The sequence below is a fragment of the Haematobia irritans genome, chromosome 1 (genome assembly GCF_050003625.1).
Source record: "Haematobia irritans isolate KBUSLIRL chromosome 1, ASM5000362v1, whole genome shotgun sequence".
NCBI lineage: Eukaryota > Metazoa > Arthropoda > Insecta > Diptera > Muscidae > Haematobia > Haematobia irritans.
The window spans coordinates 170,772,036-170,795,826 of NC_134397.1; positions in this window are offsets into that span (position 1 = coordinate 170,772,036).

A 23,791-nucleotide genomic window follows, 5' to 3' on the forward strand; every position below is an offset into this window, starting at 1 on the left:
ATATTTATTATAATTAAAATTAAAATTACAATAAATAAAAAGAAGATTTAAGCACCAGCAACTAAAGCTATCGGCTTACTATTATTTAATTTACATAGTCTTTTTTATTAGGTCAATATTTTTTTTCCTGTGAAGTCCGATTATATTTTCTTTTCACTGAACGTTAAGCTCAATTAAATAGTTTCAATTTATATAAAGGATTTAATACATTAATTGCTCATGCTCCCAATAAAATTACCCTTGATCAATATTTTTAAAACGAAGACATTACCTTAGTAAAAATCAATTTGTCTGCCAACGACAAATTATACCAGACAAGTGGTCAAATAACCCCTATATGTTCAATGAAGAAAAATCCATCTGGACATCATGGTAAGATGAAAATTATTCCTTGGAAGTGAACATCGATGCCAACAACATATATGTAGGTGGCATTTTATCATTGTCAACAAATTGACACTTTAGTTGATGGCTGCTATGCTGGCTATCTTATCGTTTAAATTGCTGTTTGGCTTGTGATTCTTTTTATTCGCTCTCTTTCTTTCTCTCCTACTCATACTTGCTTAGTACACTCTGTGGAACATGTATGTTCATATTGGTGCTATCATGACATTATTTATTTTGTACAATTTATCACATTTGACGATAAACCTGTGATCTATCTCTCACATTCTTATGTCAGATTTAAATTTGTTGCGTACAATATTCTTTTGCAATAAATCTCAATGTTTTTTAGTGAGTTTTTGGCAATAGATTCTTATGCTTAAAAAATATACTCGTATATTTAGATTCGAATATTAAATTGTGGGTTTGTAGATTTCATAACAGACACTGACAAGTTCTAATAATTTAGTAATTGTATAGTTCTAAGCCTTGTGAAATAGTGCCATACACACTTAAGAATCATGAGCGGTGCGTCTGTTATTTTGCTCAAGAAAAAAATTGGAATTTGTTCCACAAACATATATTTTTAGGAGCATCTCGAGATCCTCCATTAATTTTTTACTACTTCCTATGAAGTTCTTATGGACCAGTCTTAGAATGTCAAAATTTAAATTTGGACCATTAAATGTCGCAAAAAAGAACATAATCAACACAAAAGTAAACAAAAACAAGTATATACAGTACTAGGTTAGGTTAGGTTAGGTTAAAGTGGCAGCCCGATTAAGATTCAGGCTCACTTAGACTATTCAGTCCATTGTGATACCACATTAACTAAAAGTACCTATTACATATGGGCACTTCTAGTTTTAACCGCTGAACCTTCTTGATTATTTTTCTTTGTTGAACCAACCAGATTGTTCCAAAAACAGTAGCAGACTGCTTAAGTTAACGTTTTCCAGATCCGCCAGTAATCTGAAGCTATATGCTCCTAAAAGTTGCTTGCGCTTTACACAAAATGCAGGACACTCACACAAGAGGTGTTTAATTGATTCTTTTTCCTCCGCATCATGACAGCTCATACAATAGTCATTATACTTCGCGCCAATAGTTTTTGCAAAATCGCCTATCAGGCAGCGACCCGTTATAGCAGATATCAGGAGTGATATCTGACGTCTCGAGAACATTAGCATATCTAGTGTGCGGTTTAAGTTGAAATGGGGCCATATTTGCTTGGTGTCGTTACAACCCTTGCAATTCTCCCATCGAACATTTGCCATCATAACAGCCTTCTCACGCAGCATGAGCTTGCAGGTAGCTAGGGGCATACCAACAAATTCTAGTTCCCCTGGAATATGTAAGGTAGTCCCTAGCCTTGCCAACTCATCCGCTTCGCAGTTCCCCGGTATGTTCCTATGGCCAGGCACCCATATTAGGTGAATATTGTACTGCTCAGCCATCTCATTGAGAGATTTGCGGCAGTCGATGGCCGTTTTCGAGTTGAGGAACACAGAGTCCAAGGATTTTATTGCAGGTTGACTGTCTGAGTATATATTAATGCCCACATTTTTTGGAACATTACTTCTCAGCCAATTCGCCACCTCTCTTATTGCTGATATTTCAGCCTGAAAAACACTACAGTGATTAGGTAATCTTTTCGCTATTCGAAGTTCCAGATCATTAGAATATACTCCGAACCCCACTTGTCCATCCAATTTGGAGCCATCAGTGTAGAAATCTATATATTCTTTATTCCCCGGGGTCTGTGTGCACCACGCCTCACTGTTGGGGATTAGAGTCTCAAACTTTTTGTCGAAAAGTGGACTCGCCAAAGTGTAATCCACTACGTTAGGCACATCTGGCATTATTTTGAGGACAGAACTGTGACCGTAACCTTTTTCCGACCACAGCGATAGTTCGCGCAACCGCACAGCCGTTGTTGCAGCTGACTGTTTGGCCAAAATGTCTAAAGGCAATAGATGCAGCACGACATTAAGGGAATTTGTTCCTGTCTTGCTGAATGCGCCTGAAATACACAAACACGCCATACGCTGAACTTTATCTAAACAAGTCGGTTTCTGAAGTGCCGGCCACCAGACTACAACACCATATAGCATTATAGGTCTAACCACTGCCGTGTATAGCCAATGCACAATTTTTGGTTTCAGTCCCCACTTTTTTCCTATTGCCTTTTTGCACGAGTACAAAGCTACAGTTGCCTTTCTCGCCCTTTCTTCAATATTAAGCTTAAAGTTCAGCTTCCTGTCCAAAATAACGCCAAGGTATTTTGCACATTCACCAAAGGGAATTTCAATACCCCCTAAGGAAATAGGCCTAACCGTGGGAGTTTTGCGATCGTTGCAGTACATGACTAATTCTGTCTTTGCAGGATTTACCCCAAGACCATTGTCTTTCGCCCATTTCTCAGTCATCCGGAGGGCCCTCTGAATAATATCTCTGATTGTGGATGGGAATTTTCCCCTGACTGCCAGAGCCACATCATCTGCGAATGCCACCACTTTTATCCTTTCTTTTTCTAGAGTAACCAGAAGGCTATTTATAGCAACATTCCAAAGAAGAGGTGATAGAACTCCTCCTTGGGGAGTGCCTCTGTTCACATACCTTTGTATGTTTGCTTGTCCTAGTGTGGCTGAAATACGTCTCTTCATTAGCAGTTCGTCTAACAGCCTGAGTATACATGGATCAACATTCAGAGTTGTCAGTCCATTTAATATCGAGCTCGGATGGACATTATTGAACGCCCCTTCGATGTCTAGAAACGCCACGATTGTGTATTCTTTGACAGATAGTGAGCTTTCAATAAAGCTGACTAGTTCATGTAGTGCGGTCTCAGTAGACCTGCCCTTCGAGTATGCATGCTGTCCTTTCGAGAACAACCTTGAATCGATGCTAGTTCTAAGATAAATATCTATCATCCTCTCCAGAGTCTTAAGTAGGAATGAGGATAAGCTGATTGGTCGGAAATCCTTCGCCCTCGAGTGAGAGGCTTTTCCCGCTTTAGGTATGAAAACGACTTTTGTTTCCCTCCACTTTCCTGGGATATATGATAAGTTGATACATCCTTTATATATCACTGACAACCAGGGGATAATTTTGTCAGTTACAGCTTGTAACTCCGCCGGAGTAATTCCATCAGGTCCGGGGGATTTGAATGGTCCAAAGCTATTTAGCGCCCATCTTATTCTAGTTTCCGATACAATTTCCTCGACAGGAAACGACCGCTGAGCAACTGTGGCACCGCCAGTACATGGTTCAACCGTCTGATTTCCAGGAAAATGTGTGTCCAATAGTACCTCCAGCGTCTCCTCACTGGACGTTGTCCAATTTCCCTCCGATGTTTTAATGAAACCTGGAGCGGAGTTGGTGGATGCTAGAACCTTCCGTAGTCTGGAAGCCTCGGACGTATTCTCAATACTGCTGCAGTAGTCATTCCAAGAGTTATGCTGAGCCTTTCTCAGTTCTCGCTTGTATCCTCTCAGATTCCTCTTGTAAGCGTCCCAGTCCTCAGGGGCTCTGGTGGACTTTGCCTTGTTAAAGAGCTTCCTGCAGGATTTCCTCATATTACTTAATTCCGTAGACCACCATGGTGGTCGATGTTTCCCCCTTGGCTTTCCTCTAGGGCATGCAGCTTTCAGTGAGATGTTGAAGGCCTTAGTAATCCGCTCCACTGCGTGTTCGATATCTTGCACATTTCTTATATTTGTCTCTGTTATTTCCGGTATCATCATATTGAACGATTCCCTATACCTATTCCAGTCAGCTTTCCTAACATTTGGCGAAAATATGGTCTTGGTGATATGAACATCAAATTTGAAACTGATGTAGCGATGATCTGAGAAGCTGTGTTCACTTAAAACATGCCACTCAGATATCATTTCATTCAGTTCTTGCGAGGCCAAGGTGATGTCCAAAACCTCTTGCCTGTTTTTAGTGACAAAGGTTGGGGCATCTCCCTTGTTGCAAACTACCAGATTAGTACGCAAAATAAACTCTGTTAGCGACTCTCCCCTTGCATTAGTATCACTGCTTCCCCATATACTATGATGCGCATTCGCATCGCATCCCATAATGAGTTTCGTCTTTGTTTTCAGTGACTCCTCAACTAAGGTCTTGACGGCACATGGAGGCATCTCCCTGTCATGTCCCATATAGACCGAAGATACCCAATATTTGCATTTGGCTATTTCTAAATTGGCAACGACAGTGTCTGCATTGCACATTGAAGGAAGCAGAAACAAGTTAAGCTCGTTTTTAGCAATTATACAGGCTCGAATTACATCATTACCAGTATACTGCAATAGTTTGAACCCCGGAGTACTTAATTCACATATTTTGTTTCTATAAACATATGGTTCTTGAATAAGAACTATGTCTATGTCCCCTTTCATCAGGAGAACTTTTAAGGCAGCACATGCAGCCTTACAATGATGAAGATTTATCTGGAGGATCCGTAGGACCATCGAGATTTTCAACAACCGTCACATCAGCCGCTTCAATCGAGTCATCAAGAATGTCCTCTTCAGAGATATCGGTGACTCTCGTAATAACCATAGGTTCGACTTTGGTGAGTTCTGAGGCAATAGAAGCCTCCTCACGCATACGGTATCTATCCATGTCTTCAACTTTGGTATCTCCCTCGACTTCGCAAGAGGATCCGCTTACTTCTGATTCAGACAGAGGCTTGTCCATTTCTGAATCCTTTAGCTGATCGTTTTTATACACCTTCATTTGGATATAATGAAAGCCATAACATACACGGCCCTGGGACTTTGCCAGATGTGGCAAAGACTGAGTGTTCAATATAAACACTGCATGCCGTCTTGGTCCATCCACTTCATCCAAACGGCCAACCTTCCAATCAGCTGTTGGAAGATCTGGATTGCATCGTTTCAGTCTATTTAAAATAGATTCAGGGTCAGAAGGGTTTGCAGGTATCCAGGCATGTGCTCTAGGTCTAGCCGGTATGTCTTTCTTCTCGACTAACTCTAGAGCAGCTCCTTCCCAAACTTCACCAATTAGTATCAGAGCAGCTTTAAAACATTCTATAGACCTCTGGTCCTCAAATGCGACTAGCTTAAATCGTCCTTGATACCAACCAGCCTCTTGGTGTCGAGGATCTGGGCCGGGAAACTTTTCCAGCACCTGTGAGTAGACGACAGACAGAGCATTCTCAATTTCCCCCCATTTTTGCTTTGGAACCATACCGTCCAATGCTCCTTTATTAATGATAGCCATCACAAGGCTATCTTTAGCAACTGAGGCAAACGATCGTTGATCCCTTTTGGAGGATGGCAGCTCATCCGGCGATCGTTCCCTTTTTCCAGTCTCAAGAATTCCTTGAGCCCATTTTAAGGAATCGCTTTGTTTAGCCGACAGCGTGCTTGGGTCGACTGATCCTAACTTCTTTAGGATAAACAAAGCATTTCTGCGTTCCTTGAATCTCTTTCGTGAGGGATTACCTCCTTTTGATGTCGTTACCTTAGAAAAAGTTCGACTTGTCAGAGTGTCGCCACCTGTCGACCCGTCTACAGGTCGACTAATTGGGCCTAACTCTTGGTCATTGCCCAGATTTATAACTCCAGTCGATACCCGTCCACTGGGCCCTGAAGTTAGCAACCCAGTGGATGACTTGGAATTTCGCTGCATGGTGGCTTAATATCCCACCACACTTGAAATTCGTAGTAGGTACCTATTACGATGAGTTTATCCGCTATTGAAAAACACGTCCGTTCCGTTCGACGGTTTTGTGTAAGTACTAAGTTCGGCCGGGCCGAATCTTAAATACCCACCACCATGAACCATATATTAGGGTTTCCTTTGAAATTTCAGGAGGGCTTGAGGACTTGAGGACGCTTCCTGAAGTTAAATTTAAAGATTTCACTTATGAGGACTATATCAGATTCTGGATTTATAAGAACGATTTTTGTTTGAGTTTTAGAGGAATCATTAACATCTCTTGTAAGTGTGCAAGAAAATTATAAAATAACGTCTTGATTTGAAATCTTAAATCTGTAGAAGTAAAATCTGGAAATTTTACATTGAGTTTCAAGCAATTTTCATGATCAGTGCACCTTCTACACCCTCAAGAAGTGAAGTCGGTCTATATGGAGGCATTACCAAATGGACCGACCAGAAAATACCTCTAGATTTATGACCAGAAAATACCTCTAGATTTCCAATTTCAGGCAAATAGGATAAATAGAATCCGAAGTTATATTTATAGGATAAATAGAATCCGAAGCCCAAGAAGTAAAATCGGGAAATCGGTCTATATGTGGGGCTATACCAAAATATGGGCCGATACTCACCATTTTCGGCACACCTCTTTATGGTCCTAAAATACCTCTAGATTTCCAATTTCAGGTAAATTGAATAAAAACTGCGATTTCTATAAGCCCAAGAAGTAAAATCGGGAGATCGGTCTATATGGGGGCTATACCAAAATATGGGCCGATACTCACAATTTTTGGCACACATATTTGTGGTCCTACAATACCTCTAGATTTCCAATTTCAGGTAAATTTAATAAAAACTGCGGTTTCTATAAGCCCAAGAAGTAAAATCGGGAGATCGGTCTATATGGGGGCTATACCAAAACATGAACCGATACTCTCCATTTTTAGCACACCTCTTTATGGTCATAAAATACCTCTAGATTTCAAATTTCAGGCAAATTGGATAAAAAATACGATTTCTATAAGCTCAAGACCCCAAATCGGGAGGTTGATTTATATGGGGACTAAATCAAAACCTGGGCCGATATAGCCCATCTTCGAACTTGACCTGCCTGCAGACAAAAGACGAGTTTGTGCAAAATTTCAGCACGATTGCTTCATTATTGAAGACTGTAGCGTGATTACAACAGACAGACAGACAGACGGACAGACGGACATCGTTATATCGTCTTAGAATTTCTCCCTGATCATGAATATATATACTTTATATAGTCGGAAATCGATATTTCGATGTGTTACAAACGGAATGACAAACTTAGTATACCCCCGTCACCATTCTATGGTGGTGGGTATAATAAAAAAACATTAAAATTTCGCATGTTTCCCTTTCCTAAAGAACATCCATGGATTGCACAGTGGGGCATTTTCCTTATATTAATCCATCCAAGTTAGCATTTTTCCATTAAATTGGATAAACACAAATTTCTGGATTGCTTTCAAATATAGCGACCGCATAGCCAGAAAGTACACGTTACGACCTTTCTCCTGATACCAAAATATCCTAGGCAGTTTTTCACAGTGGCCTGAATTTATAAAAATTAAAGATCTATTAGTGCGGGTTTCTTTCACAATATCTCAGTCGTTATTGTTTTTTGATCTATGCGACCTTATTTTCTGAAAGTGTGCTTCTAGGCCTTTATTATGGCATAAAAATTGTCGCATAGTTAATTTATTATTGGTCCAAAGTAGTCAAAATACATATATAACAATTGTTTGGTCGTCTTAGCATAACTCAATTAACTCATTCGGTGTGCGGCTAAATCTGTCTGGTTTGTGTCTTAGCTATTTACAATTTAACTTCACGCACATTATTTTGTCCATATTTCATTTCTATAGAAAACTTTGTCAATTTTTTGTTTCTAAAGTAAATTTTGGCAACATTTTATTTCTATAGTAAATTTTGTCAAAATTTTATTTCTATAGGAAATTTTGTCAAAATTTGATTTCTATAGAAAAATTTTTCAAAATTTAATTTCTATAAAAATATGTGATGTACCTCCTGGAGTTGGAGAGGAACATTTTGCAAAATCTACGAAAACAACAAGAATTCTATCAATCTACCAAACAGTAAAAGAAAATGTTAAAAGAATTGTCCCAATTGTGGAAATCTTTCAATGGCGTTTGTGGCTGAGTATGCTAAGGCATTCTGTTATGGTACCATAACAAGATTCAACCCCTGGTCGAACCGAAAAAGTTTTTCTAGTTCTAAAAATCAGATAAAATTAAAATAAAAGTATAATTAACAAGTATATACGGTCGTAAGTTCGGCCAGGCCGAAGCTTATGTACCCTCCATCATGGATTGCGTAGAAACTTCTTCTAAACACTGCCACCCACAATCGAATTACTTAAGTTGCGGTAACGCTTGCCGATGGCAAGGTATCTTAAAACCTCCTAACACCGTCTTCTAAATTGTATGTAAGTCCATACGTGGTATATATTAAATAAAAAAAAAAAAAAAGATCGATCCAATACGTATATAATTCAGTTTGACAAAGTAGACATAAAATTTTGACAAAATTTTCTACAGAAATAAAATTTTAACAAAATTTTCTATAGAAATAAAATTTTCACAAAATTTTCTATAGAAAGAAAATTTTGACAAAAATGTCTACAGAAATAAAATTTTAACAAAATTTTCTATAGAAATAAACTTTTGACAAAATTTTCTATAGAAATAAAATCTTGGTAGATTATTTTTGGCTCGAGTGGCAACCATGATTATGAACCGAATAAAATTTGAACAAAATTTTCTATAGAAATAAAATTTTGACAATGATGAAAATTTTATTATGAACCGAATAAAATTTTAACAAAATTTTCTCTAGAAATAAAATTTTGACAAAATTTTCTATAGAAATAAAATTTTGGTAGATTATTTTTGGCTCTAGTGGCAACCATGATTATGAACCGATATGGACCAATTTTTGTGTGATTGGACCAATTTTGGTATGGTTCTTAGCGACCATATACTAACACCACGTTCCTAATTTGAACCGGATCGGATGAAATCTGGAGAACGTTTTATATGGGGGCTATATATAATTATGGACCGATATGGACCAATTTTTGCACGGTTGCTAGAGACCATATACCAATACCATGTACCAAATTCCAGCCGGATGGGATGAAATTTGCTTCTCTTAGAGGCTCCGCAACCCAAGTCTGGGGATCGGTTTATATGTGCGCTATATATAATTATGGACCGATGTGGACCAATTTTTGCACGGTTGCTAGAGACCATATACCAACACAATGTACCAAATTTCAGCCGGATCGGATGAAATATGCTTCTCTTAGAGGCTCCACAAGCCAAATCTGGGGATCGGTTTATATGGGGCCTATATATAATTATGGACCGATATGGACCAATTTTTGCATGGTTGTTAGAGACCATATACCAACACCATGTACCAAATTTCAGCAGGATTGGATGAAATATGCTTCTCTTAGAGGCTCCACAATCCAAATCTGGGGATCGGTTTATATGGGGGCTATATATAATTATGGACCGATGTGGACCAATTTTTGCATGGTTATTAGAGACCATATACCAACATCATGTACCAAATTTCAGCCGGATCGGATGAAATTTGCTTCTCTTTGAGGCTCCGCAAGCCAAATCTGGGGATCGGTTTATAAGGGGGCTATATATAATTATGGACCGATATGGACCAATTTTTGCATGGTTGTTAGAGACCATATACCAACACCATGTACCGCATTTCAGCCGGATCGGATTAAATATGCTACTGTTAGAGGCTCCACAAGCCAAATCTGGGAATCGGTTTATAAGGGGGCTATATATAATTATGGACCGATATGGACCAATTTTTGCATGGTTGTTAGAGACCATATACCAACACCATGTACCAAATTTCAGCCGGATCGGATTAAATATGCTTCTGTTAGAGGCTCCACAAGCCAAATCTGGTGATCGGTTTATAGGGGGGTGTTGACGAAAATATTTGCATTACGTCAACCCATATAACACTTAAAACCATCGATCAAATTACCGTCGGCAATTTCACCCAAATAACTAAAACTTCATTAATGTACATGCAAAACTTCATTATCATCATCGGCATTAATGATCATCGATCACTTCATTAGCAGAGATCAATGCATAGTTTCTATTGTCTGTAACGTTTGCTATGCTTGCCCCCACTTCATCTTTGCCCTCACCACAGCATCCAAGACTAAGAAACATCATCGCATATCGAACCCATTACTTAAGCAATGCATGCATCGGTTATTGTTGGGGATTGCAGAAAAGCAGGAAGCAGCTGTGTGCAGAACTATACTAACAAACATATATATATTTACAATTAACACACGTTTGTATATGCAAATGCATTGATGTTGCAACATTGTCATCGAACATTGTTTACTTTATCATCGAACCTCGACATGTTTGATACATCTCTGCTAAATGAATATACAAACGTATGCAATGATATACTTTATGTTTTACATTTATATTTACATACAATATATTTTTATGAGGTTTCATGTATTATAGAAAAAATAAATTCTCTCTCTCCATTTCTGGCAGTCAAACAGTCAACAACTAAGTATCCTAATCTTTCTAATATTGTTAATTTCTATTTCAGAAAAATAAATAAAACTTGTCAACTCTTTTATTGAAGAAACTTTGCTTGATTCTTTTCTTGTTTTAATATTTCGGAAATAAAAGGGAAATCTCTCAACAGGGGGCTATATATAATTATGGACCGATATGGACCAATTTTTGCATGGTTGTTAGAGACCATATACCAACACCATGTACCAAATTTCAGCCCGATCGGATTAAATATGTTTCTGTTAGAGGCTCCACAAGCCAAATCTGAGGGTCCCTTTATATGGGGGCTATACGTAAAAGTGGACCGATATGGCCCATTTTCAATACCATCCGACCTACATCGATAGCAACTGCTTGTGCCAAGTTTCAAGTCGATAGCTTGTTTCGTTCGGAAGTTAGCGTGATTTCAACAGACGGACGGACGGACGGACGGACATACTTAGATCGACCCAGAATTTCACCACGACCCAGAATATATATACTTTATGGGGTCTTAGAACAATATTTCGATGTGTTACAAACGGAATGACAAAGTTAATATACCCCCATCCTATGATGAAGGGTATAAAAATGTTGTTAAAAATAACAAGTACATACGGCCGTAAGTTCGTCCAGGCCAAAACTTATGTACCCTCCACCATGGATTGCGTAGAAACTTCTACGAAAGACTGTCATACACAATCGAATTAATTGGGTTGTGGTATCTTAAACTTCTTAACATCGTTTTCTAAATTGTGAGTTTTTCCATACGTGGTATAAAGGGTGATACGGGTGGTGATTTGTTCAAGGGAAAACGCGTGTAAATCGGTGAAATCGTTTATTTAAAAAATCAAATTAAATTTCTTTTTCAAGTTCAATTAGTATAAAATTCAGGAAAAATATTCAATTAGGCTTTCGCTTTTCCAAATCCGAATTGCCGGGCCTCACGCTTGACACCTGCCATCAGATTTTGTACAGCCACCTTGTCCACCTTCTTCGTCTCAGAAAGCCAGTTTGCCTTGAACTGCTGCTCGTCCTTAGCAGTTTTTTTGGTCTTCTTTAGGTTCCGCTTGATAATAGCCCAGTATTTCTCAATTGGGAGGAGCTCTGGCGTGTTGGGAGGGCGGCGTACCACTCCATGGCCTCTTTACCGTAATGGCAAGATGCCAAATCCGGCCAAAACAGTACGGAACAACCGTGTTTCTTCAGGAAAGTCAGCAGACGTTTATTCAAACACTCTTTCACGTAAATTTCTTGGTTGACAGACCCGGAAGCTATGAAAATGCTGCTTTTCAAGCTTTTCAAGTACAGATGGCTTGCTAAACCAAATATTTCTTTGCGAACTTTGACAGTTTTATGTGCTTGAAAATATCTGCTACCTTTCCCTTCCTCTTGCCGTATAAAACTCCTGTCCCGGAAGCTGCTTGTAGTCGGCTTTGACGTAGGTTTCGTCGTCCATTACCACGCAGTCAAACTTCGTCAGCATCGTCGTGTACAGCCTCCGGGATCGCGCTTTGGCCGTCGTATTTTGTTTATCATCGCGATTTGGAGTCACTACCTTCTTGTGAGTCGATAGTCCGGCTCGTTTTTTGGCTCAATGCACGGTTGTAGACGATACACCCAGCTTATTTACGGCATCTCGGAGAGAGAGGTTAGGGTTTCGCTTGAAACTACCGGCAACTCTCTTTGTCGTCTCAGCGGCTTCCGGTTTTCGATTTCCCCCCGATCCAGACTTTCTGGCTGTCGACAAACGTTCCCCAAATACTTTAATTACATTTGTAACGGTGGATTTGGCAACTTTTAGTGATTTTGCTTTGCGTGCGAGTAGCTCTGATTTTCGCGATGCGCGACCAAAATTTTGATACGCAGCTCTTTTTGCGTGGACGGCATTTTGACAACTGAAGAGTGAATTTCAAAATCAAAATAGGAGCAACATTCTACACACACACACCTTCAAAATGAGGGGTGTTCAGGTTTTTTAGATGCAAAATTTAAAGAAATACGTCAAGTCTATATTGACGAAATTTTGACCGTATCACCCTCTATACTAGACAAAAAATGTATGTATAGGTAAGTGTACAAATAATTACGAATCGATATGGACTTTTGCAAGCGACCCCCATTTTGTGAAATGGGGGTCATATACAATTATGACTTGATATGGACCAATTTTTGTGTGATTGGGGATCGATTTATCTGAGGGCTATATATAACTATAGACCGATATGGACCTAGTTAGGCATAGTTGTTAACGGCCATATACTAGCACAATGTACCAAATTTCAATTGACTCGGATGAAATTTGCTCCTCCAAGAGGCTCCACAACCATATCTCGGGATCGGTTTATATGGGGGCTATATATGATTATGGACTGATATGGACCACTTTTGGCATGGTTGTTAAATATCATATACTACCACCATGTACCAAATTTCAACCAGATCGGATGAATTTTGCTTCTCCAAAAGGCACTGGAGGTCAAATCTGGGAATCGGTTTATATAGCGGCTATATATAATTATGGACTGATATGAACCAATTCTTGCATAGTTGTTGGATACCATATACTAACATCACGTACCAAATTTCAACCGAATCGGATGAATTTTGCTCTTCCAAGGGGCTCCGGAGGTCAAATCTGGAGATCGGTTTATATGGGGGCTATATATAATTATGGCCCGATTTCGACCATTTTTTTCATAGGTGTTTGAGGCCATATATTAACACCACGTACCAAATATCAATTGAATCAGATAAATTTTTGTCTTCGAAGAGGGTCCGGAGGTCAAGTCTGGTGATCGGTTTATATGGGGGCTATATATAATTATGAACCAGTGTGGCCAATTTTTGCATGGTAGTTAGAGATCAAATACTAACACCATGTACCAAATTTCAGCCGGATCGGATGAAATTTGCTTCTCTTAGAGTCTCCACAAGCCAAATCGGGGAATCGGTTTATATGGGGGCTATATATAATTGTGGACCGATGTGGACCAATTTTTGCATGGTTGTTAGAGACTATATACTCACACCATGTACCAAATTTCAGCCCGATCGGATGAAATTTTCAAGTCGATAGCTTGTTTCGTTCGGAAGTTAACGTGATTTCAACAGACGGACGGACGGACGGGCATGCTCAGATCGACTCAGAATTTCACCACGACCCAGAATATATATACTTTATGGGGTTTTAGAGCAATATTTCGATGTGTTACAAACGGAATGACAAAGTTAATATACCCCATCCTATGGTGGAGGGTATAAAAAGTGAAATTAGTGAAAAATGTTATTTATTTAATTATTACAGTGGGGAACAAAATTGAATTTTTTTTTGTGTTGATGTGAAATTTATAGCAAATTTTTAATAATTTGAGGTCGCTGAATCCAAATCTGCACATGGTCTAGATACACAAACAAATTTGGCCAGATAGTGTGATATGTTTAACCATATATAGTCAGATCCACCAAATTGTATATGGCATCCAAAACAGTTTAAGTCCTAAGCACTGTGATTTCGGACACATTCTTCGTGAAATGAATCAATCTCAGGACCACTACAGGACTAGTTCCTGGTGTTTAAGGGTCAGTACAAGTTCTGATTGAACCGTAAAGAAAGGATCGGTCACTTTAATGTATGTTTGTCAGTGATGGGGTAAATGTACACTTTGCCACACGACTTGGGCTCATTTCAAAGGAGAGATCTTGGGACAACTTAGTACGACTACCCCTTAGTCAGGTTAGAAATCTGTTTGTAATTTTAAAGAAATGTATATTGCACACAGCGTTGCCAGTATTGAGGATATTTCCCCAAATTGAGGCTATGAATGAGGATGAAATTTCTGAGTTGGGGACATGGTGGTTTGGTGGGGAATTTCCATAAATTTGAAGATTTTTTTTGTTTTTTTGTTTTTTTTTTTTCAAATCGGATTAACATAATAAATTAACATCAAACTTCTACATTTTTACAAAGGAAGTCTAGTGGTTCGTCAACATTTAAAAAAGAAAAGTATGGTGCTATGGAGCCACCGTGGTGCAATGGTTAGCATACCCGCCATGCATACGATTCCTGCTTCGACCGACCACCAAAAAGTTTTTCAGCGGTGGATTATCCCACCTCAGTAATGCTGGTGACATTTCTGAGGGTTTCAAAGCTTCTCTAAGTGGTTTCACTGCAATGTGGAACGCCGTTCGGACTCGGCTATAAAAAGGAGGTCCCTTGTCATTGAGCTTAACATGGAATCGGGCAGCATTCAGGGATAAGAGAGAAGTTCACCAATGTGGTATCACAATGGACTGAATAGTCTAAGTGAGCCTGATACATCGGGCTGCCACCTAACCTAACCTATGGTGCTCTTTATTCCACGGTATTCGAAAGGTTACAAATGGAGCATATGAACTAGAAACGGACACAGGATTTTATTTCCACACCACAATGTGGAACGCCGTTCGGACTCGGCTATAAAAAGAGAGGTCCCTTATAATTGAGCTTAACATAGAATCGGGCAGCACTCAGTGATAAGAGAGAAGTTCATCACTGTGGTATCACAATGGACTCAGTAGTCTAAGTGAGCCTGAAATATCGGGCTACTGCTATACCTAATCCAACCGGTCTCTTGGTGTTGTGGTTCGAAATCTTGATCTCATTGCAGCATGCAAGCTGGTTGGACAAAATTTATTTGTTTTTTTACATTTTTAAATTATTACTGATTTTCTGTAGCAGAGCCTTTTTCTTTAATTTTGTTTGTTTTTATATTTCAAAAAAAAAAAACAAAAACAAGTATATACGACCGCAAGTTCGACCAGGCCGAATCTTATGTACCCACCACCATGGATTGCGTAGAAACTTCTACGAAAGACTATCATCCACAATCGAATTACTTGGGTTGTGGTATCTTAAAACATCTTAACATCGTTTTCTAAATTGTGATTTAGTCCATACATGGTATATATTAGACAAAAAAGTTATGTATAGGTAAGTCTACAATAATTACGAATCGATATGGATTTTTGTACGTAGAGAGCCAGAATTGAAATATGGGGGTCGCTTATATGGGGGCTGTATACAATTATAAACTTGATATGGACCAATTTTTGTGTGATTGGGGATCGGTTTATCTGAGGGCCATATATAACTATAGACCGATATGGACCTAGTTAAGTATGGTTGTTAACGACCATATACTAGCACAATGTACCAAATTTCAACTCACTCGGATGAAATTTGCTCCTCCAAGAGGTTCCAAAACCAAATCACGGGATCGGTTTATATGGGACTATGTACGATTATGGACTGATATGGACCACTTTTGGCATGGTTGTTAAATATCATATACTACCACCACGTACCAAATTTCAAGCAGATCGGATGAATTTTGCTTCTCCAAAAGGCACCGGAGGTCAAATCTGGGGATCGGTCTATATGGGAGCTATATATAATTATGGACTGATAGGAACCAATTCCTGCATGGTTGTTGGATACCATATACTAACATCACGTACCAAATTCCAACCGAATGGGAAGAATTTTGCTTTTCCAAGGGGCTCTGGAGGTCAAATCTGGGGATCGGTTTATATGGGGCCTATATATATAATTATGGAACGATATCGACCAATTTTTGCATGGGAGGTTGAGGCCATATATTAACACCACGTACCAAATTTCAACTGAATCAGATGAATTTTGGTCTTCCAAGAGGTTCCGGAGTTCAAATCTGGTGATCGGTTTATATGGGGGCTATATATAATTACGAACCTATGTGGACCAATTTTTGCATGGTTGTTAGAGACCATATACCAACATCATGTACCAAATTTCAGCCGGATCGGATGAAATTTGCTTCTCTTTGAGGCTCCGCAAGCCAAATCTGGGGATCGGTTTATATGGGGGCTATATATAATTATGGACCGATGTGGACCAATTTTTGCATGGTTGTTAGAGACTATATACCAACATCATGTACCAAATTTCAGCCGGATCGGATGAAATTTGCTTCTTTTAGAGGCTCCATAAGCCAAATCTGGGGATCGGTTTATATGGGGGCTATATATAATTAAGGACCGATATGGACCAATTTTTGCACGGTTGTTAGAGACCATATACCAACACCATGTACCAAATTTCAGCCGGATCGGATGAAATTTTCTTCTCTTTTAGGCTCCGCAAGCCAAATCTGGGGATCGGTTTATATGGGGGCTATATATAATTATGGACCGATGTGGACCAATTTTTGCATGGTTGTTAGAGACCATATTCCAACACCATATACCAAATTTCAGCCGGATCGGATGAAATATGCTTCTGTTAGAGGCTCCACAAGCCAAATCTAAGGGTCCCTTTATATGGGGGCTATACGTAAAAATGGACCGATATGGCCCATTTTCAATACCATCCGACCTACGTCGATAACAACTACTTGTGCCAAGTTTCAAGTCGATAGCTTGTTTCGTTCGGAAGTTAGCGTGATTTCAACAGACGGACGGACGGACGGACGGACATGCTCAGATCGACTCAGAATTTCACCACGACCCAGAATATATATACTTTATGGGGTCTTAGAGCAATATTTCGATGTGTTACAAACGGAATGACAAAGTTAATATACCCCCATCCTATGGTGGTGGGTATAAAAACAAGTATATACGGCCGTAAGTTCCGCCGGGTCGAATCTTATGTACCCTCCACTATGGATTGCGTAGAAACTTCTGCTACAGACGGTCATCCACAATTAAATTACATGGGCTGCGGCCGATGGCAAGGCATCTTAAAACTTCTTAACATCATCTTCTAAATTATAAGTTAGTCCATGCGGGATATATAGTAGACAAAAGGAAGGTCGATCAAATACATATATATTCAGTTCTTGACCGGTATATATAGAGAAGAAATAATTAGGTTAGGTGGCAGTCCGATATTTCAGGCTCACTTAGACTATTCCAATGTGGTATCACAATGGACTGTGATACCACATTGGTGAACTTCTCTCTTATCACTGAGTGCTGCCCGATTCCTTGTTAAGCCAAATGACAAGGGACCTTCTTTTTTATAGCCGAGTCCGAACGGCGTTCCACATTGCAGTGAAACCACTTAGAGAAGCTTTGAAACCCTCAGAAATGTCACAAGCACTACTGAGGTGGGATAATCCACCACTGAAAATCTTTTTTGTGTTCGCAAGGCGGGCATGCTAACCATTGCACCACGGTGGCTCCCGAAGAAATAATTACGAACCAATATGAACTTTTGTGCGGTAATTATAGAGCCAGAATTGAAATATGGGGGTCGCTTTATATGGGGGCTATATACAATTATGAACACGAGTCTACCAAAAATGGCGGATTTTTTACTAATTGGTAGATTGGTAGAATTCTTGATATTTTGGAAGACTTTGCAAAATATTCCCCTCCAACTATGAAATGCTTCATACATTTTCTATAGAAGTAACATTTTTACAAAATTTTGTACAGAAATAAAATTCTGGCAAACATATCTATAGAAATAAAATTTTGACAAAATTTTCTATAGAAATAAAATTCATTTTGTTTTGTTATTGTTGGTTTTTTTCTTTAATCTTTGTTTGCATTTTGCAAAAATTTTCTATAAAAACAAATTTTAACAAAATTTTCTATAGCAATAAAATTTTGACAAAATTTTCTACAGCAATAAAATTTTGACAAAGTTTTCTATAGAAATAAAATTTTGTTGTTTTTGATATCAGCTTAAAACCATGCATTGGATAAACTACAAATGTAGCTTAACCAACAGAGGAAAAGTATGCTTGTCAAATTTATTTGGGCAAAGCCCTATATGTTAGACTGCAAGATGGTTGGATGGACGGAATTACCACATTTCTCATCAGCATTCTCTACTTGCAGCAAAACTATCAACCAATTATCAGAATAAATTCAAGCAGTTCACTAAACCCAAAAGTAAACCACACTTAACCTTCCGGATGAAACTGAATCGGATGAAATTTGCTTCTCTTAGAGGCTCCGCAAGCCAAATCTGGGGATCGGTTTACATAAGCGATACATATAATTATGGACCGATGTGAACCAATTTTTGCATTGTTGTTAGAGACCATATACCCCCCTGTGGTGGAGGGTATAAAAATGTCAAAAATGTATTGGGGATATTTGTGAGGGATTTAAATTTAAATTGGGGAATTTTGGGGAAAAATACTGGCAACATTGATTGCAAGTGCGTTTAAAAACCGCAACATTCACCAGGGCTGTCGATTACACTCCAAACACATACACACTTGTATACATACCAGGGATGGAAAATACAATTTTTAAAAAAGTACAAAAAAGGTATTTTTTTGAACGAAAAAGTACTTTTCACTAAAATTCAACAAAAATTCCATTGGAAGATTATTGTCAAGAGCTCCTTCAGACTGAATTTTAAAGAAAATAAAATTTTGTTTGTCAATCCCTCAATTTTAAATATTTTTTTTTTTAGTTTTATATCCGCTTACAATGACTAACGTAGTCTTGTAGTCACGGTTGCCACAGTTGTACTTCATGGTACTTCAAAAATTTTCTGTAGATAAATAAACATAAATTTTTGACAAAATTTTCTAAAAAAAATAAAATTTTTACAAAATTTACTATAGAAATAAAACTTTGACAAAATTTCCTATAGAAATTAGATTTTGACAACATTTTCTATAGAAATAAATCCCATTATCCCACCTCAGTAATGCTGGTGACATTTCTGAGGGTTTCAAAATTTCTCTAAGTGGTTTCACTGCAATGTGGAACTCCGTTCCGACTCGGCTATAAAAAGGAGGTCCCTTGTCATTGAGTTTAAGATGGAATCGGCAGGCACTCAGTGATAAGAGAGAAGTTCACCAATGTGGTATCACAATGGACTGAATAGTCTAAGTGAGCCTGATACATCGGACTGCCGCCTAACCTAACCTTGACAAAATTTTCTATAGAAATGTTGACAAAATTTTCTATATAAATAAAATTTTGATAAAATTTTCAACAGAACTAAAATTTTGATAAAATTTTCAATAGAAATAAAATTTTTATAAAACTTTCTGGAGAAATAATTTTTTTTACCATAACAAAGAATTAAAAACTTAAATATTACATTGGTCATTAAAAGACAAATAAATAAAATTTTGTCAAAACTTTCTGAAGAAATAAATTTTTGCAAAATTATATTTTTGTCTCAAGTTTCGACCGTGATTGTAATGGTCATTATAGTACGCGATCGATAACTTCTTATCTAAAAATTGTTCGTGTGGAAGCGTAATATTGAAACACACGCTTTTTTTCGACTAAAACATTCTTGAAATTCAATAAAATCGTGTTTTCGACTATGGCTTTTACAAAATTGAGATTTTTCCCGCATGAACTTGTCTGTTTTTTTCCGAATTTGTAAAAGACTATTAGCAAATAAGTTTGTTAAAGAGTTTCTCTGTTTGATATCAGCTCAAAAATGTCTACACAAAAGGTACTAAATCATTCGAGGGGGTACTACGGTACTGACCAGGGCGAAAAAGTATTGAAAAAAGTACTATAGTACTGCATTTTCCATCCCTGATACATACACAATATCTTGTGGTATCTTCTTCATCACTCATTAATCTCCTGCGTGTGTCATTACATAAAAGGAAATGTTATCATTGTGTCATGCTGCAAGAATCTGGATATTATCACAGTTCCTCTGGATGCTGACATTGTGGAAATACTTGCATCATTGTTATTTGTCTAGTTAATGTCGATTATTTGTCTTGTGCTTGATATGTGGGCGCGTTAGTGTGTGTTTGTGGGTATGTGTGTGTGTGCGCTTGAGGATGTGCACTGATGATATTCATTACGGTAAATATTTTTCAAAATAAACATTACTACGTAGTCACAACGTTATTGCCACATTGTTCGATGTTATTTAGGTTTGTTAAGGAATAGCAAAAAAAAAAAAAATCTCAATATTCATTCCCATAGCATATCTCGGCCTCCCTACATTTCTTTCTTCAAATTGACAATATCTCCTAATCACACAATTAATGACAATTTTTTGTTTCTATTCTCTCTTTTTGCATTTCCACATTGATTGGCTTAAGTTACGTAGAGAGTTTGCATTGCAAATGGGACAACATATTTTGTGATATAAGGTCCTATTGCACAATGGGGAATACAAGTATAAAATATGCTAACAATTTTATCGCTGAGCCTTAACGATTTTTATACCCTGCGCCACACTGTGGAACAGGGTATTATAAGTTAGTGCATATGTTTGCAACACCCAGAAGTAGACGAGATAGACACATTGTGTCTTTGGCAAAAATGCTCAGGGTGGCTTCCTGAGTCGATATAGCCATGTCCGTCTGTCCGTGAACACATTTTTGTAATCAAAGTCTAGGTCGCAGTTTTAGTCCAATCGACTTCAAATTTAGCACAAGATTTAGATATAGCTCCCATATATATATTTCGCCCGATATGGATTTATATGGCCCCAGAAGCCAGAGTTTTACCCTAATTTGCTTAAAATTTTGCACTAGGTGTACAATTAGTAATGTAGTCAAGTGTGCCAAATTTTATTTAAATCGGTTCAGATTTAGATATAGCTCCCATATATATCGTTCGCCCGATATGGACTAATCCGGTCCCAGAAGCCAGAGTTTTGCAACAATTTGGTTGAAATTTTGCAATAGGAGTACAATTAGTAGTGTAGTCAAGTGTGCCAAATTTTATTTAAATCGGTTCAGATTTAGATATAGCTCCCATATATATCGTTCGCCCGATTTGCACTCATATGACCACAGTGGCCAATCTTTTACTCCGATGTAATTGAAATTTTGCACGGGGAGTAGAATTAGCATTGTAGCTATGCATGCCAAATTTGATTGAAATCAAATCGGTTCAGATTTAGATATATCAAATCGGTTCAGATTTAGATATAGCTCCCGTATATATGTTTTTCTGATTTCGACAAAAATGGTCAAAATACAAACATTTTCCTTGTAAAATCGCCACTGCTTAGTCGAAATCTTGTAAAAAGGACTGTAATTTTCCTAAACTTCTAATATTTACACAGATAAAAATAAGTTTGAAAACCAATAACTTTTGTTGGAAAACCAATAACAAAATTTGTTAATTTTCCTGCAACAAACTAATTTGTACTTTTAATAACCATTATTACAAAAAAGTTGTTAGCAATCGTTACCATCAGAAGGCAACAAATAATTTGTGTTCTCAATAAAATAATTTGTAAGTAATTTGTTGAGCATCCAACAGAACAAAATATTTGTTGTTGAACGTTACGTTTAATCCTTAACAAATATTTTTGAATTTGAACGAAAAAATTTGTATGTGGTTTGTTGGAGTCTATCAATGACTGTAACAAATTTATTGGTGTATTGACAAAAAAATAAATTGAAATTGACAGAATTATTGCACCAGAATTGCCGGAACAATTTTGGAGATAAGTACACATAGGGAAGGAATATGATCAAAATGCTATTTTTTTTTGGACGGGGAACATGTAACATTTTTGTGTCGAAAATCCTATACTCAGTTTTGTAAATGTATGACGATTTTAAATTTGAGTAGTCCAGGGTCTAGCAAGCATTTTGACAACTTTTTGCCCAGTGATATATATTCTAGTTAATTAGAATTGTAATAACTCTAATCCCGATATTAATATGGTTTTATTAATTATCTCATACAACAAACACATTTAAGAAACTACAAAATTGAAAAATATAAATTTTTCACAGACATTTAGAAATGCTATTCTGTATTCTCTGATGAATGAGCTCTTTGCTTGCTATCATACACGTGCATGTGCTATTAGGGTAAGTGCAGCAAATGTGGTATAGGCTGGTAATGTGGTATAGTAGCTTTTTTCTCTGTCTAACAACGTAAGAAGAACTAAACCAAGCTGAATAGATTGTGGCTGTCAGAAAATGAAGCTATCAAAGATCAATTTGATTTTTGCCACTCTTTCTTTGTGCCAGTTGAAAGAATTACCATTTACCCGTGTTCGAAGGTTTTTTTTTTGGTGGTTCTTAATCATTTCGTTTTGTGTGAAGATATATTTTAAATTTATTAATTTTCGGATGTAAATAACTGACGAGTACTAAATAAGCATAAAATGTATGCAATTACGATACACATATTGTATTTATTTTTTTTTTACAAAAAAATCTACATTATGGTGTACCACATTACCTGCACATTTTATGAATCCGTGCTTAATGTGTTTTTTAATAAATTCGCAAATATATCCGAAATTAAGGGTTTCTAATTTTTCGCTCATAGTTGCGTGGATGGCTAACACTAGTAAAATAAATGTGGTAAAATCTTAGCCTCGTCGAAGAAAAACAAAAAATTTGGCTTTCGAAAAACAAATGGGTATACCACATTTGCTGCACTTACCCTACTCATTTTGTTCTAACGGTATTCTTCGCATACTTCTTTTAGCTTTCGTACATGTTCTCAGCGATGTGCGCATAACCAGTCTTGTATTTTTATGTTTGTTTTCATATCGATAGCAATCAACTATTTTCGCAACAAAACAATTTGTTGAAAATTCAGAATATTTCTATTATTTCCTCTTTCAAGCATCTACAAACACATTTCAACAACAAATGCCTCATATTCAGTAGACAAATTTGTTGAGCATCAGCAGATTTTACATACAAATAAAGTTGTTAATATTTATTTGCAGTTATTTTTTTGTGTGTATATATCGAGTGATAAATCATAAATAAACTTTTCCTTAAAATTGCTTCAGATTTAAATGTTTCCCATATTTATACCCTTCACCACTACTGTGGTACAGGGTATAATAAGTTTGTGCATTTGTATGTAACGCCAAGAAATAGTGGTCATAGACCCATCTTTTAGTATACCGATCGGCTTAGAATTAAATTCTGAGTCGATTTAGCGATGTCCGTCTGTCTGTCTGTCTGTCCGTCCGTCCGTCTGTCTGTATATGTAATTTTGTGCACAAAGTACAGCTCGCAATTTAAGTCCGATCGTCATAAAATTTGGCATAGGGCCGTTTCTTGGGACAGGGACAATCGCTATTGGTTTTGGAAAAAATCGGTTCAGATTTAGATATAGCTGCCATATATATATAT